Raw genomic sequence first — 5655 nt, 5'->3', positions numbered from 1 at the left:
AATTATATACTGTATAAACCTGGAAAACTTATGTTTTACTCACTTATTCACAAAATACCGGTTTTCACTGTAGTATAGTGATGTACATTGATCCCTGTACTTGAGTACTTCAAATGCCTAATGGAGTGCTTCAGTACTTATATCTTTTAATTATAATTTTTTTTTTTAATATATTTTTTTTTAATGTATTTATTTTTCTAACTTTTAATACAAGGGTTTTTCGACCACAGAGCACAACATTAGAAGAGTCATTTTAACACGTTTGTTACATTTACAGGAAACATTTAAGCCCAAAAATAGATTATTTTTGCACCCAGTCCAAATAAGGCAGTACCTTTGTCATTCCGCGCCCACAACACTGGAAGCTAAGTATGTTAGCCGCTTGGCTAACAGACGTAACTAGCAGACGAGGCTAGCAGAGCACTGGGCGGACAGGTGAGTTGACCGCCGCTGCCACGAAGCGAAAAGAGGAACTCGTATAAATACCACAGTGTTTCTATGTCTAATATCAGGTTAGTGTGCCGGGTAATTTTATCATTGTATAATCTTGTGACGATATGCTCCGTGTACAGGCTGGGAAAGGGAGAGTTTAAAGATGTAAGTATTGTAAGGACGCCACTCGCGCCGTTATCAACAGTGAATGAATGTAAGCTGTAAGCTGTATTCAACGCCAAAATAAATATATAATAATGAACGCACAGAAACCGGCTTTTACTCTGTTCTTCGTTACACACACAGACCAAACTTGAACCTCCCCTTGCTCTGTAAACTGCATGTAACAATTGGCTTCAAGTTTATATCAGAAACCAGAACATTTGTAACTATTAAATAAACTAACATAGGGCTCAGTCCGTTACAGTATAGATGCATATATATATATATATATATATATATGCATACATACATGTAAGTATTTATAACTTACTTTCACAAATGCATTGCAGTTCTTAAAAATAATAATTTAAAAAAAGGCTGCTGTATCACATATACCCAGAACTGTGATACGTTGACTTCTTTTCCGGCATTCTGAATGAAATGTGCATGTGGATGGATCTTTATTATGTTGCTCTAATCCTGCTTATGTGTTATGTACTTTCTACAGTGAAAATGCTGGTAAAAGTGAGACTGGGTGATGTCCAAAAAGTTGTTAGAATAACGGAACCAAATTTGTCGGACTTTTTGAATGCAGGTAGGAATTTGATATTGTGAATGTGATGTTTGCACACAAGCTTTAACTGTGCTATGAGCAGAGTTTGTACACAGCCTTGAATGTCTGGAAATATAGTGTTTTCCAGGTTTCAAATCAGAATCATCTTTGTTGGCCATGTATAACACACAAGGAATTTGACTCCGATAAACTGCTTTCTCTGAAACAATGAACGAAAAAAAAAATATATATATATATATATATATATATATTTATTTATATATATGTATATATATATATATATATATATATATATATATATATATAAATGTGCTGGAAAATGCTGGATTTACTCTATGATGGCCAGTGTCATAATTTAAAAATGTATAGTTTGATGTAATTGTGTTGCTCTCGGTGTAAGCATCAAATGTGTCTGGGTGGGGCAAGCCCGGTTATTTGTCATGCAGTATATATATAGATGTATATAGTCTATTTAAAGCTTTGGCTTCTTTAAAAAGTTTACATTTTATCTTGAAAGTGCTGGAAAATAGCTTGAATGTTGCTCCTAAAAAGCTGTATGTTAGTTAATAGCACTGTTTCAATTAAATTAAAATTCAGTTGAATTTAGTTATAGAAATCTGCTCTCACTTTATAACTAATGGTAAGCACAAAGTGTATATTATAACTCAAATGATAGGTTTTAATTCCAAATTTAGTGTCTGTAACTGGGTTTCCATTACAGATTTTTTGCAAAATAAAAACATTTCTAAATGACGACAGTCGAATTGCGCATGAAATCTTATCTCGTAAGAATTCGGCATAGGAAGATGGACTCTCCAAAAATCCATACAACACTCCGTATTCTATGTTGTTATAACACAAAATGGCTTCGAACACTCACAAAATGCTACAAAAACCCATAAAATGACTTAAAAAACACACAGAATACTACAAAAACCCATAAAATGACTTAAAAAAACACACAGAATACAACCAAACCCATAAAAGACTTAAAACACACATACAATACCCCAAAAACACACAAAATACTTAAAGAACATACAAAATGACTTAAAAAACACACGGAATACTACAAAAATGCATACAAAGACTTAAAACTCACATAAAATACCCCCAAAACACTACAAAAACACACAACATACTCACAAAACTCAGAAAATGACTTAAAACGCACATAAAATACCCCAAACAACAACATGACTTAAAAACACAGTATACTCAGAAAATGACTTGAAACACATAAAATACCCCACACAACACTACAAAAACCCATGAAATGACTTAAAAAACACACAAAATAATCCAAAACACACAAAATTAAATAGTGAGTAACCCTGGTCTAGGCACTATTGAGCATAGGTGGCCAGAGCACAAAATCATGAGGTGTGTGTGTAAATATTTTTGCTTCTACATTGTTAATGGCGAGGTTACTAAACAATCACCTGTTAGCTTACCAGCGTGAAAATATGCAGATAAGATTACAGGTATCATAAATCATGTTTCATTTTATGTGTTTTTTGAATTGAGTGTGCAATTTCACATTTGTTGGCCCTTTTTTTTGGTAGCTCTATTTGAAATTATATATAGGAGTATCAAGTCATTAGGTTTTTCTAATGATCATTTTTCTTATATTTGTGTATACAGTATTTGTTTTGACTGGGCCTTTCAACTTTGGCTGTATGTTTTGCTTCAAAATAACTGATTTGAAACTCATTTTAAAAATATATCAAATGACCTGTCGGTTTCTGCTTTTTTTCTGTTTCCTAGCATTTTCCAAATTCGGTGTCCCAGCTATAACAGAAGGTGTCAAAGTTGTTGACAGTTCAGGGACTGAGATAGACGATGATGTTTTTGAGGAAATTGTGAAGGATCCATCCACTGGGGTACTAACCATCAAATACGAAACAGGTTTGTTACCGCTTTAAATTTGTAAGCTATATTAACATTTGTATTCCAATAGTGAGAAGAGGTAAATCTTTATTTATAATCAAGCTAAGTAACTTTTTTTTTCAAAGCAAACCGATATTCTCCATTAGATTAGGTGTGGGTTTATGAGCAAATTGTGTCCAACATGTCTTCTTTCTCCTTTTTGCAATGGTGGTTAGAATCTGTCTCCATGGTAACCTCTCCAAAGTCCCAATCATCCGTTTGTTCATCGGACTCAGACACAATCATCCTTGAAGACACTCCTACCAGAAAGCGTCAGAGGCTGGACTTTGAAGCTATGCAAGTAAGACTTCATACAGGCATTAACGCTCTCTATTGAACAAGGATTAAAATGGTTCGAACAATGATCTTAAATTGCATCGTATGAGGGCTATGTTTAAGTTATGTCCAGATTTTAACATTGTATTGTACTAAATATAGATTTCTTAAACTGTTTTATATTTTTGTTTGATATTTTTATTTCAGCTGGTGAAATCCATTCTTACCAAGAAATCGGGTGGAGAATATTTAATAAATGAATACAACCGAACTAAGTCCTTGACAGATGAGAGCAGAAGAAAATTGGTGAATATACTGGCAGCTGAGATGACGGAGAAGAATGGGTAAGTTGTTTATTGGTTTTGATTGGCGCATGTGTTCTTATTTAGGTTTCAGAGTAATTTTAAATCTAAATAATAAACATTTCACTACATCTTATAAAACGTGTGTATGACAAATAAACTTGAATGTGATTTTTTTTTTTTTTGTACATCTCCATCTAGACAGGTGAAGGAAATGTATGCACAAGGAATTGTGAACTTGTTCTCCAACCTCAAAGAACCATTTTTCAAGAATGGCTATGTGAGTTACACACTCTTAATTGTTGTTATAGTTTTTATTTTGAGTCGTCCCAGAGTATGTTGTGACTAATAGTGCCTATTTTTGCAATTTTCTCAAAGGAACATTTTTATGATAGCAACAGTGGTACTGGGTACTTGTCCTGGAGAATTAAAACTATTCAGAGATGCAGTGCTAAAGAAAGGCGATCATCATTTGGAGGTAATCCTATATTATTCTTGAAAAATGTATTAAATAGAATAGTCATATGAGCACTTATTGGTTTTGTTGCATTTGTTGCAATGCTTTTCAGCTAGTAGCCAAACATTTTTTCATAAAAGTTGGGTCAAATCCAGCTGACAAAGTGTTTTGAACTCTATGTGATTGTCATGAGTAGTATGTCCCCATATTGTTTAGCTTTGGCGGAAGGACCATCTGATGAAGACAAGTCGGGAGGACCAACTGTTGGACGAGTTACCCAATTCATTCCAGAGATTGTCCTGTCTGAAGATGAGTGCAAGGAAGCGATGTCACTGATGAAACATTCGGCTGACGTGGACATGGTCATCAAAGAGATGAAGCTGACATTTGCTCATCGGCATAACATGGTCCTGGACCCACAGCAGTCAAGCAACATTCTATCTTATTTTCCTCGTTTTAAAGACATCAAAGGCTTGGTAATTATCTCATCAACATTTTCTGTATTAATGTTGTACAACTATTGCACATTTTAACTGTCGTTTACTGTGTAATTTTAAAATTGGTACCTAACTTCCCACTACAGGTTGAACAGGATTTTGTTCTATTGTTTGGAGAGGATGTATCGGGCAAGTTTCTGGAGAAGTAGCCAATCACATTCAAAAAGAAGATCATCCAACAATGCAGAAAGCTTCCCTCCATCACTGAGCTTGAGAAACTCCTGATGGCAGCTGACCCTCCTGAGGATGGGGCTGAAGTGAACGTTGACTTTGGTAAGATGTTTGTAAGGATACATTCATTTAAATGAGGAAGCATGTTCAAAATGCAGACTTACAACCATAATTAGAACAAAATTCCAAAGTCTTTGGCCTCACCAAGAAGATATTTTTTGTAAAAAAGGGCTTCTTCAGGTGTTTTTAAAGTGCCATATTTTATTTTTATATATATATATATATATATATATATATAGTATATTTTATTTATATATATATATATATATATATATATATATATAAATAAAATATACTATATATATATATATATTTTATTTATATATATATATATATATATATATATATATATATATATATATATATATATATATATATATGTATGTATGTGTGTGTGGGAAAAATAATCACAAGACTATTTCATCTCTACAGGCCTGTTTCATAAGGGGGGGTTCCCTCAATCATCAAGAGATTTTAATGGGAGCATTCACATATCATGGATTATATAGGGCACAGAGTGGGTGGGTACAGGCTGGTGTAGGGGCGTGGTGATTGGCTCATGTGTTACCTAGGAGGTGTTTCCGTCTGTGGCGGCATTCTGTTACAATTTCGCTGCGCTTGTTGAGGGATGACAGGTCTGGACGGTAAATAATAAACAGTTTTTCTTTCAAGCATACGTTGCATCTTTTATTACCACTATTGTAAGGTGTGCTGGATGCAAGAATTTGCCATGTTATTGAATATTCAACATTATTGTCTTTGAGGTCCCAAATGTGTTTGCTGAGTTCTGTGGTA

At 33.9% G+C, this 5655-nt stretch overlaps 1 long non-coding RNA gene across 1 annotated transcript; it reads left to right on the top strand.

Moving 5' to 3' along the window:
- The first annotated feature begins 4053 nt into the window (after positions 1–4053).
- Positions 4054–4912, top strand: LOC133619011 (uncharacterized). The gene is made up of 3 exons (XR_009817378.1): positions 4054–4153; positions 4349–4608; positions 4716–4912. It is a non-coding gene; the product is annotated as an uncharacterized lncRNA (long non-coding RNA).
- Positions 4913–5655: the final 743 nt, after the last annotated feature.

The sequence above is a fragment of the Nerophis lumbriciformis genome, linkage group LG19 (assembly GCF_033978685.3).
Source record: "Nerophis lumbriciformis linkage group LG19, RoL_Nlum_v2.1, whole genome shotgun sequence".
Taxonomy (NCBI): Eukaryota; Metazoa; Chordata; class Actinopteri; order Syngnathiformes; family Syngnathidae; genus Nerophis; species Nerophis lumbriciformis.
Note: the sequence above shows the minus strand (reverse complement) of the source record. Positions and strands in the feature narration are given on the sequence as shown.